Source organism: Marmota marmota, unplaced genomic scaffold, assembly GCF_001458135.2.
Source record: "Marmota marmota marmota unplaced genomic scaffold, marMar, whole genome shotgun sequence".
Taxonomy (NCBI): domain Eukaryota; kingdom Metazoa; phylum Chordata; class Mammalia; order Rodentia; family Sciuridae; genus Marmota; species Marmota marmota.
The window spans coordinates 22,169,823-22,181,878 of NW_026000221.1; the positions used below are offsets into that span (position 1 = coordinate 22,169,823).

A 12,056-nucleotide genomic window follows, 5' to 3' on the forward strand; every position below is an offset into this window, starting at 1 on the left:
TAGAACTTGACCATTAACTTTCCCACCTTACTCCTCTTTTAGAGGGGTTTGGATAGGTTGATTTTTTTTAAATTAGTATTGCAATCTCATCTGTGATTATTTAGTATCCCATACTTTCCTTCTTTTTGAAGAAGCTTTTTTTGATTTATTGTTTCCCAGAAGATTATCCAATTTACCTAGATTTTCAAATGTTTTGGTTTAAATTAACAATACTTTCTCTTTAATTTAAAATATGTTTTGTCTACTCTGTGTCTTTTCTCAGTATTAACACTATTTGTTGTGTCAGTTCTCAGTCTTGCCACAGACTATTTTAGTTTATTGATATTTTCAAAGAACCAGATTTTAGTTTGTTAGGATCTAAGGTTTTTTTTTCTAGTTTTTAATTTTTGCGATTTATTCATATTAATATTTTTCTTTACTTACATTAGGCTTATTTAGTTTTTCTATTTCTAACTTCTTTTTTTTTTTAAAGAGAGAGAGAGAGAGAGAGAGAATTTTTAACATTTATTTTTTAGTTTTCGGCGGACACAACATCCCTGTTTGTATGTGGTGCTGAGGATCGAACCCGGGCCGCACGCATGCCAGGCGAGCGCGCTACCACTTGAGCCACATTCCCCAGCCCCTATTTCTAATTTCTTACATTTAAAAAATCTTACTTTTTTTATTTTTATTTTTCCCCTTTTTCCTGTGTAGTAAATTTAAAACTGTAAATTTTCCTAAGTCTGGTATATATCTCAGGCTTTGATATATGGTTTCTTCTTGTCATTCATTTCTAAATGGAAATATTATTTTCTCTTTGTTAATCTAAGAGCTATCTAAAAGGTATTTAACATTTTCAGTTGATCAATCTTTTTTAAACTCTTCTTTTGTTATTAATGTCTGTATTCCAATCCAAATGGTAACCTGACTGACATTTTTCTTAGGGGATTTGCTGAAATTACCTTTGGAGCCTAATATGTGCATAGTTTCTTTGACTGTTTCATGTATAACTGAAAACAATGTTATTCAGATGCTCTCTATCTTTACCCAATCTATAGCTACTTGATCTAGAGATTTCTCGGTGACAAAGTATGTCACCATGATTGTAGCACTTTCTCCTGGTATATCTTTAAGCTTTTGCTGTATATATATTGAAGCTATGTTATTACATGCATAAAACTTCATGATTGAGATATCCTTCTTTACAGTATTACATCTTATCAAGATGAATAACCTTTCCCCTTCAGCCCATTCATTGCTCTTTGTCTTACGAACTGTTTTGCTTGATATGATCATATCTCTGCCTACTCTGTGTTTATTAGGATTTTCCTGGCATAGCTATTGCCATTATTTTATTTTTAACCTCCTTATGTCATTTTGCTTTAGGTATATCTTACCAGCAGCGTTTAACTGGATTTGAGTTTATAAATCTAAGAGTTTCTGTCAATCAATGGGGATTTAAAATCACTCACTTTTATTGAGATGACTGATATCATTGGACTTAATCCTGTCATTTGCTGTGCATTTGTTTATCATAAATTCTTATTTTCCCCCTTATCTCTCCTATTTTTGTTGAATGATTTTTCATTTCATATTTTCTTCTCTAATAACTTGAAGTCATTCAACTTATTTTCTGCTTCCAATAAATCCACTGCAATAGACTGATGCATTTTAAGAGAAATATGGTTATCTAGAGTCAATCCCTTTCCAGATCCTTCCAGTGAGAAATGCTAACACTTTTATTTCTTGCTTTCTCTTGCTACTCGTTCTTCTCTCCACCTGAACACTTACCATGCTCTTATGACCTAAGACCTCAGTTACAAAATATTCATGATTTTGCTTTAATAGTAAATTGAATTTCAGCTAGTAAACTTTCTTAATCTCTCTGACTCCCTCGTTTAATGTGGCTTCTTGGGCCCCAGGTTTTCCTGTCTGGTTTCCTTTTTCATTTCATATTGTTCCATTCTGTCTAAGAATTCTTTCTTCCATGATTGAAAATGTTTTAATTTTCCCTACTTATGATGTAAAGATAATTATCATGGGCATCGAATTCTAGGTTAAAATAAATTTTTTCATAACTTTGAGATGATTATTGTTCTGTTGCCTGTTGCATTCAATGGTACCAGGAAGGATTTGGATGTCCCTGGATTCTCATTCTCTACAAGGGGCTACAGACTGACTTGTGTCCCCTGAAAATCGACACATGAAGCCCTAACTCCCAGTGTGATAGTATCTGATAATGGGACCTTTGGAGATAGTTAGGAATGGAATTAGAACTCTTGTAAGAAGAGACACTCGAGGTCTCTCTCTCTCTCTCTCTCCTCTCTCTTGTATCATGTGGGAACACAACAAGAAGGTGGCAGCCTGCAAGTCAGGAAGAAGCCCTCACAAGAACCATGCTGGTACTTTGATCTAAGGCTTCCAATCTCCAGAATATAAACGTCTGTTGCTTACACTGCCCAGTCTATAGTATTTTGTTATGGTGGCCTAAGATGACTAGTGAGCAAGGCATTAGTTATCTGTTGGGGGAATGTTTTCTTCTTCCTTATAAATTTTTCCACATAGTGGGTCTCTTCTAAATTTATCTTGCTCGGCAGTTGATGGACCCTTCAGTCTGTGGACTTTCATCTTCTTCCCCTCTGGGGAGTTCCCTCCTCCTCTTATTTAAGGATTTCTTCTCTATCTCACTGTTCCCTCTTTTGGGATTTTGGTGCTGTTGGATTCATTCTCCATCTCTTTATATTTTTCTTATCTTCCAGGTATGCTTCTTTTTGTGCTGTTTCTGGGCAAAGTCCTTCTGATTTAGTAATTTTCTCTTTAGTTTTTACCTATTCTGATATTCAGCCCATATTTTGAAGTTTTTTAAAATTTCAGCACTCAAATTTTTGATTTCTAAGACTTTTAGTGGATCATTTGGTATATAGGCCATATCCCCTCACATGAGAATACTAATTGGACCTTTCTAGAAAAGTCTTTTCTATTTGTTCTATGATTTTTTTCCTATGAGTTTTGAGTTCTTCAGTTTGTTAAATTTAGTTCTTTGTGATAAATTTTGCTCCTTGGATTGTTAAGTGGACTATTTCTCTTTAGTACCCAACTGCAAAGTTTCCCCAATAAGAAAGCCTCTTTTCCTCTCTGGAAGCTGAGACAAGATGATGCATTCAGTGTCCCTTCCCAGTCTTATCTTTTACAAAACTGATTTATTTAAGAAAAACAACCAACTGTGATGAAGAAGAGGCAGGCACCCCTCCTGTGGGTTTTTTCACTTAGAGATTGGGAGGGGACACTGAGAAAGTTGGGATTCAAGCAGGGCTGCGCTGGAGGTAGTTACCCCTGATTTAAGTTTTCTCCTTCTTTTTTTATTTTGCAGGGGGTGGTGGTGGTGGGGGGGTTCTGCAGATTGAACTCAGGGGCACTCGACCACTGAGCCACATCTGCAGCCCTATTTTGTATTTTATTTAGAGACAGGGCCTCACTGAGTTGCTTAGCACCTTGCTTTTGCTGAGGCTGGCTTTGAACTGGCGATCTTCCTGCCTCAACCTCCCGAGCCCATGGATTACAGGCATGTGCCACTGCACCCAGCAAGTTTCCTCCTTTCTTTCTATTGCTTGAGTGAACTCCAAATGCACTCTGGCTCTGGCTTCTCTAGGATCCCTCCCTTGTATCTTCCACCTGCAGAGAGTGGCCTCCAGGTTTGAATTTGTCTCTATTTTTTTTTCTTTTGTCTCTAGTTTAACCTTTCCACCCTCCTCCTATGTTTGTGACATGATTTGTTGGGTAGATGTTTGTCCTTGAACTTTGCTCTGGATGTAAGCAGATATGAGGTCAAGAGTAGCTTGAAATAAATTTGCTCTCTTGGGTTCCTGCCATCACTATATAAGAGAAGTGTGTCCTGGATACACCTCTGGCCCAAGAAGGGCTGGGGGAAACCCAGAGCAGACCCAAGGCCAGAGGCAAACTCAGCTGGGCCCAGTTGAGATCAGCAGGTCTGCTCCAGCCAACTCACATGTGCCTGAGTGAGGATAAGTGAATGCTGTAAGTCACCAGGTATTGGGGTCATTTGTTATGTGACATTATTATGGCAATAGCTGATTGATACATTTGTCTTATTGAGCCCAGGCCAGGGCACACTCCCTCTTCACCCAACACTCCACTGACTAAGGTCATGGTCTTAGTCATAACAGTAAGAATGTGAGTTGTTTCCAGTTAGTGAGGTTAGTGTTTTGCAGGGCCTGGGACAGGACTGTAGCAGAAGGCAGGATAAAGCAGGCAGCCAATCTTGCTGAATTGTGCAGTCTGATGACTCTGCAGACAGGAAGAGCAAGGACTGGAAAGATTTCTAGTAGGAGCCAGTGGCACAGGCCTGGGGCTGGCTTTCTGCCTTGAGCCTTCTTCTCTACTTTTCCCATGAGTCTTCCCATCAGGACACAGGGGCCAGTAATGCCTCCCTGAGCCTGAAATATAGTCTGACCCATGGCTTCTGAGTATATCAGACTAGGACAGCAGAGAACTGCTGTTCTGATAGCAGAAATTATACCTTCCGAAAGGACAATGTAGACATTGAGAATCAAATCTTATCAAAATATCCTGATTTGCATATTGAGGAAGTCAAGGGGGAAGTTCCTTTGTCTTCCTTCTTACCCAGTTGAAAAAAAGTGATTTTAAAGGAGGCTTTACTGCAATCATGTTTCTATTGCTTAAGTGAATTCCAAATGCTACTGTAAATTCCATTCATTATTTAAACAGCTTCAGCTCCTTTGAGAGCCTAAGTGCCTTACAGGAAGGAAGGAGCTACCAGTCCATGCAGGCTGGGGAGGGGCTCCTGCTCCCCTAGGCAGAGGGACAGGGTCTGTGGTGTTTATAAAGAATCTGTAGGATAGTGGGCCAAGAGCCCATTGAGTGGACCTGGGTCAATAGGGATAGGGCTGGGGGAATGTTTAAGATTATCTAGGATGTTTTCCTAACTTTCCAGGTCCTGAGAATCATCTGACACACTGGTTAAAAATAGATCTCCAGGCCCTCCCCTGCAGATGCTATTTTAGTAGATCTGGAGTAGGGTCCAAATATCCATGCTTTAAAGAAGGATCCCAGGTGATTCTGATAGACACATGTGGATAGTACTGAGAAAACTGAGGCCCAAGCAGGGGTCTTGCTCTCACAAAGCCCCAGTTAGTGCTGGAGCTAAATCCAGGACACTATCACGGAGACTCAAGTGGCATGGTTTGGAATGGCTGATTTCAATCACTGTGGGATTGGACAGCCTGGTCTGCAGATTTGTTGGTCTCTAGTCCTGCTTTGGGGGGCTCATTTTCTCTTTGGAAGAATAGGCAAAGGCATTGCTCCTGAAGTCAGGTAGAACCAGGTTCAAATCCTGCCTTTGCTTTGAATTCACTGTATAATTTTGGGAAAAATGTTTATCTCTTTGGAGCCACTGATATCAGCACTAAATCAAATAATGTATCTTCACCTAAGGTGTGGTCAATAAATAAGTATTGATTATGAAGTGCCAGACCCCATTCTAAGCATGGGACAGAACAGTATGATGAACTCATTTAATAAATAAAATAATCCACTTTCTAATCCCTTTTAAAATTAAGGAAAGTGAAGAAGAAAAACAATTTCAATGATTGATTGAAAATCATGAATATAACAAGTGAGGGGTGGAGATAGATTTGAACTTGGGCTGCCTGTGGCTCCCTTTTTTCCATTTGAGGTCAGAGCTTGGGTCATTCTTATCCCACGTACTCTTGGTGCTACAGGCCCTTGCATACACAGAGACTTCAATAAATGCTTGATAAACGAAGTAGAGATTTAAGGCAAACAACAACAAAAAAAATGTACTTCTAGTGTGGCTGAGAATGAGGCATTGGCCTGGGACAGCTGGAGAGAGCCAGTAAGAAGCCCTGGAAAAAGAGGCCTATACCAAGGGAAGGAGGGCAGGGCCTCCAGAACCAGTCCCTGGGAGTTAAAGACAGAATTCAGGCCGAACAATTAGCACTGAAATGTGCAGGAGCCAGGAAACTTCCTTGCATTGTCGCCTGCAATAAAGAAAAATCCAGACTGAACTGGCTGCTTCGATTAGAAGTGATGTAACGAGTAGGTTTTGGCCTAGTTTTCTTAAAGCAGGCGGGTCCCCTGGCTCTTCCCACACCCTTTTCTAAATTGTCAAGTGACACTTACCGCCATCTAGTGGTCACAGCCACACTGCACAGGCGTGGGGGAAAAAAGGTTCTGGATCATGGGGATTGGAAGATGGCTTTGGCTTCCCTTTCCCAAAAAGGTGAGTTCCCCGAAAGGGAATAATTCTGTTCAAAACATTCCCACAGTTTTCACTTCATTATATCTCAGCATTATAAGTCAGGATTTATTAGCTCCTTTTTATGGGTAGGACAAGTCCCTAAAGAGGAAGAGTCTTGCTCCAAAGTTGCATTATGGACTCTTGGTAGAGCTAAGACTAAGACCCTCGTGTTTACAAAACTGATTTATTTCTTTTTTTCTTTTATATTTTGGTGCTGTGGATTGATTCCAGGCCCATGTGCATGCAAAGCAAGCACTACACCAACTGAGCTATATCCTCAGCCCACGAAACTGATTTCTTGACCTAGAAGTAGCACAGAGAAGCTTTCAGCTCCCTAAGTCTCCTTGGACAAGGGATTTATCCTGGAGGTCTTGGGTGCCTGTCTATATGGAGGTGGGTCCCTTTCAGCTCACAAGGTTTGAGAATTTTCTCTGGAATGAGACTCCTTAGGTGGGATACCTGGGCCATAAATGGTCATGTGAGGTGGGGGGTGGGTTGCAGAATATGAACACTGACTCTCAGCCCCAGACCCTACCAATCAATCTAAGCCCCAGACTCTCATAATCAATCATGAAATCAGACCCTACCACCGGACACTTAGTGAAAGCTTCTCTTTCCCTTAGATTAAAGATGGAGGAACAGGAATGACCAGCCATTCCCAGAAAAGAGGAATGACTCGGCTGATACCATACTGGGACAGACCATGGTTAGTCTTTCTTTCTCTCTTTCTTTCTTTTATTACTGTGTCTTTCTGTTGTATACACTCAGTTATAAGAACTGGTGGCTGGTGGCCATACTATTTCAGGTAAATATAACTGTTTTTGGCCAAGAGGGAAAATTGGATTCTAATATATTGCAAGTCACACCACAAAGTATGCAAATAAAGACCAGAGCCCCTGAATATTCATGTGTGTTTTAGCATCCGTAACAACGGTGGTTCTTAAACCTTTTAAGGAAATTTGAGGCAGAACTTGTTTTCATGGAAGAGATAAAAGCAATACAAATTGAGGAGGTTGACATTTGTTGCTGACATTTGTTGTGTCCCCCAGGCATGCCTGCAATGATTGAAAGACAGGGAAACACGGATTGGAAACCAAGCCATTGTGCGGGAGCACTGGATGTGGAGTCCTAATACTTGGGCGTTGGGTCTTGTCTGGCAAGAGTTTACAGTGTGTCCTTGGAAGTCACTTTCTCATTTGGATCCTCTGCTACTTTCTTGTCATTCCTAAAAAAAATCTCAACCTTCCTCCTGCCCAGGGTTGTGGGGAAGATCAAATGGAGGGAGTAGGAGAATGGGTGAGAAAATGTTTTGTGGAAAGTAAAGTGTTATATTCATTAGTGATTCTTCTTTCACTAAGTCAGCATTAAATTATTATACAGTAGAAATGGAAGACTGAAACGTTCAATTCCATGAGTTTGGACTCATAATCAATCATGAAATCATTACCCCAAACAAGATAAAAAACATTCACATCATGTTCTCCTGGGATCCTTTCTAGTTAACCTTCCCACCCCTCTGTTCTGATTTCTATCACCTTAGCTTGGTGAGCTTTGCCTGTTCTAGAACGTTCCATCAACAGGATGTGCTCTTTTGTGCTTGGCTTCTTTTGCCTACCATAATGCTTTTGAGATTCATCCAGGTCGATTTTTCCTTTATTGCTGAATAGTATTTTATTGTATGGACATACCATTGTTTGTATATTTTCCTGTTAAAAAAATATTTGAGTGATTTTGGATATTTGGATATTTGGATTAAGGCTGCAAAGAGTATTCCAGTATATATTTTAAGTGCATTTATGAGCACATGTCTGTTGAAATAGGAATGGGATCCTGGAGCATATATAATAGATACATGTTTAACCTTATCAGAAACTGCCAGACAGGGATCCAAAATGCTTGTACCATTTTACATTCTCAGAGGCAATGTCAAGCATTCTATTTTGTCTGTAGAATTCATATTTTGTGTTGTCAGCCTTTCTCATGATAGCCATTCTGGTGGGCATGAAATGGTATCTCAGTGCAGTTTAAATTTGCATTGATGTTGAGATCCTGTCATGGTCTATTAACCACATGCATATCCTCCTTTTCAATGTGTCCTTTAAGTTATTTGCCCAATTTAAGAAACCTGGCTTATTGTGTTGATTTGGAGGAGTTCTTTACATGAAGACATCTTTGTCTTCTCTAAGATTGCAAATATTTTCTCCTGTGTTTTATTCTAGAAGTGTTATGGTTTTCACTTTTATGCTTAGGTCTATGATCTGTCTTCATTTATTTTTGTGTAGGAAAAGATGATGGGGTTGACATTTAAACATTTCCATATGGGAAATGGCCACTGTTTGTTAACAAAACAAAACTTTCCTTTTCCTTTTGAACTGATTTAATACCTTGGAAGATTAATTTTTACATTAAAATGCTTAAAAAGTAATTGAATTTAAAAATGATCATAGAGAGAGATGGTGACTATTTGGGGAATATAAAGTTTCATGAGTTTTAACTCATGTATAGATTTATGTAGCCACTGCCACAATCAGATATAGAACAGTTTGATTTCCACAAGAAACTCCCCATACTATCTACCTTTGCTAACAAACACACTCTCTAGATTACTGAAACTTTACAGCAACTTTTAAAATCAACTTTTAAAAACATACTCTAAATTTGTACATCATTTTATAAATCATTTTGGCTATTTTAATTAATTTCCATTTCTACATAAATTTAAGAGTCAGCTTGTCAATATCTTCAAAAAATTTGTCCTGTATTTTGATTGGATTTATGTCCGATATACAGATCATTTTGGGAAGCACTGACATCTTAACTCTGTTGAATTTTGTAATCCATGAACATGGTATATTTCTTCATTTATTTAACCTTTGATTTTGTTCATTATAATTTTGTAGTCTTCAGCATATAAATCCTTTATGTGTATTCATTTTCTGGAAGGTATTGTTACTGGGATTGTTTTAAAATGTTGTTTTCCACATGTATATTGATAATTTATAGAAATATGTTTTGTCTTGACCTTGTTTCCCGCAATCTTTCTTAATTTGCTAAATTTTAGAAGCTTTTAATATAATATTTGGTGTTTTCTTCATAGACAATCATGTCCTCTGAAAATAGGAACGGTTTTATTCTTTTCTAATCTGTGTTTTTTCATTTTTCTGTCTTGTTGCAAGGACTAGGACTTCCTGTACAATATTGAAAAGAAGTAACAAGAGTGAGCTTCCAAGCTCTGTTTCTGATTTGACAGATAAAGTAGCCAATTTTCCCCATCAAGGAGATTGTTAGCTGTAGATTTTTTATAGATTCCCTTTGTCAAGTTGAAGGAGTTCCCCTCTATTTTGGGTTTACCAATTTTTTTTTTCTTTTTTTTTTTTTTTATCAAGAATTGGTGTTGAATTTTGTTAAATACTTTTTAATTGATATGACCACGTTTTGATTCTAAAAACTCAAATAATTCTTGTATTTCTGCTATAAACCTCATTTGGTTGTAATTTATATAGATATTGCTGGATTTGGTTGCTATAATTTTGTTGAGAAATTTTGTTTCTATAGTTAAGAAGGCACTTAGTCTGTAGTCTTCTATTTGTGGATTTTTTTTGTATGTTTCTGGTATCAAAGTAACACTGGATTCATAAAACAAGTGGAATGTTATTTTCACTTTGCCATTCTGGAAGGAATGATTTAGAATTTATATCACTTCTTCTTTAAATATTTTATAGAATTTTCTAGTGAAATCATTTGACCCCAAAATTTTGGCACAGATTCAAGTTCTTTAATATTTACAGTACTGTTTAGGTTATCTATTTCATCTTTAGTAAATTTTGATTGATTACAGATGTACGGGAATTGTTTGACATCATGTAAGTTTTTTGAGTTTACATGTATTGTTATGTTAGATTGGACTTATATTCAATCTAGCAGGGGGGGAAGGTCATTCTGAACTGGTTCTGTAGTATTTGAATTAGAAGTATTTCCTTACTACTTTTAATGGCCATAGAATCTGTAGTGATATCCTCCTTTTAACTCCTGATATTAATAATTTGGGTCTTTTCTGTTTTGTTTTTTTTTTAATTTGTCAGTATTTCTAGGCATATCTAAATTTTTTGAGTAATTTAAAAATAATTGGCTTGTTTAATTTTTAATTACCTTTTTGTTTTCAATTTCCTCAATTCTGTGATATATATATATATGTATATATATATATATTTTTTTTTTTCCTTCTGGATGCTTTGATTTAATTTTGATCATCCTTTTCTAGTTCCTTGTGGTGGGCTCTCAGACTACAAATTTGGGACTTTTATTCTTTACTAATGTAAGCATTGAATACTATAAATTTCCCCCTAAACACTGTTTTAGATGCATCCCACATATTTTTTTGTATTTTGCATTTTAATTCAGTTCAAACACTTTCTGATTTCTCTTGAGACTTATTTCTCTTTTACCCTCTGTTTCTACTAACCCTGAATACAGCAGATCCAGAAATCCTGAAGTGGGTATTATCATGAACAGTGAGCTCTAGGAGAAGCTTTATAATTCTGTCTCAAGAAACAAAAAGTGAAACTTCTACTCTTACAAATCAAGCATCATCAAAAAATTAGATTTTATTAACACCACCTGATTTTAAAAGTTGCTTTAAAGTTTCAGTATTCTAGAGAGTGTGATTGTTAGCAAAGGTAGACTCAAGGTAGCTGGGTCTCAGCACGGAGCCAAAGAGTGTGTTTGCAAGTCTGCATTATTTATAAGTGTGTTGTTTAATATGCCAGTGTTGGAAGATTCTCCTCTTCTCTTTTTACTGTTGATTTTCAGTTTAATTCTATTATAGTTTGAGAACATACTTTAAAAAATTTTTTGTATTTGTTCTTTTTAGTTGTACATGACAGTGGAATCTATTTTGACATATTTATACAAATATGGAATATATCTTAGTCTAATTAGGATCCTAGCCTTGTGGATGTACATAATGTTGAGATTCACTGTGGCATATTCATATATGAACATAGACAAGTTATCTCAGATTCATTCCATTGTCTTTTCTATTCCTTCCCCCTCCTTTCCCTTCATTTCCCTTTGTCAAATGCACTGAAGTTCTATTTTCCCCCACAATCACAATCAGAGAGAACATCCAAGCTTTGGGTTTTTAGGATTGGCTTATTTGACTTAGCATGATAGTCTCTAGATCCATTCATTTACCAGCAAATGTTATAAAGTCATTCTTCTTTATGGTAGAGTAATATTCCATTGTGTATATAAATCACATTTTCTTTATCCATTCATCTGTTGATGGACATCTAGGTTGATTCAATAGCTTAGCTTATGGTGAAGTGTGATGCTATAAACATTGATATGGCCATGTCACCGTAGAATGCTGATTTTTAACTCCTTTGAATATATACTGAGGAGTGGGAAAACTGGGTCATGAGAACATACTTTGTATAGTTTCAGTTATTTTTAAATTAGTTAACATTTGTAACCCAGGACCATGGCCCATATTGGTGAATATTTAATATGCACTTGAAAAAAATGTGTATATTGCTTTTTGTTGGGAGAGAGTGTTTTATAAATGTTAATAAAATCTAATTTGTTGATGATGTTTGATTTGTAAGAGTAGAAGTTTCACTTTCTGTTTCTTGAGACAGAATTATAAAGCTTCTTCTAGAGCTCACTGTTCATGATACTACCCACTTCAGGATTTCTGGATCTGCTGGATTCAGGGTTAGTAGAAACAGAGAGTAAAAGGTAATTCATAACTGGTTCAATAGCACTTGAATTCTGATCT

General features: G+C 37.1%; 1 protein-coding gene across 1 annotated transcript in view; it reads left to right on the forward strand.

Moving 5' to 3' along the window:
- The first annotated feature begins 3,889 nt into the window (after positions 1-3,889).
- LOC107144853 overlaps positions 3,890-12,056 on the forward strand; it is a 28,661-nt gene continuing 20,494 nt past the window's right edge. The window contains exons 1-2 of the mRNA XM_015488714.2: positions 3,890-4,014; positions 6,901-6,983. The gene's annotated coding sequence lies outside the window, so the exon portion shown is untranslated. The remainder of the gene's footprint in view (positions 4,015-6,900; positions 6,984-12,056) is intronic.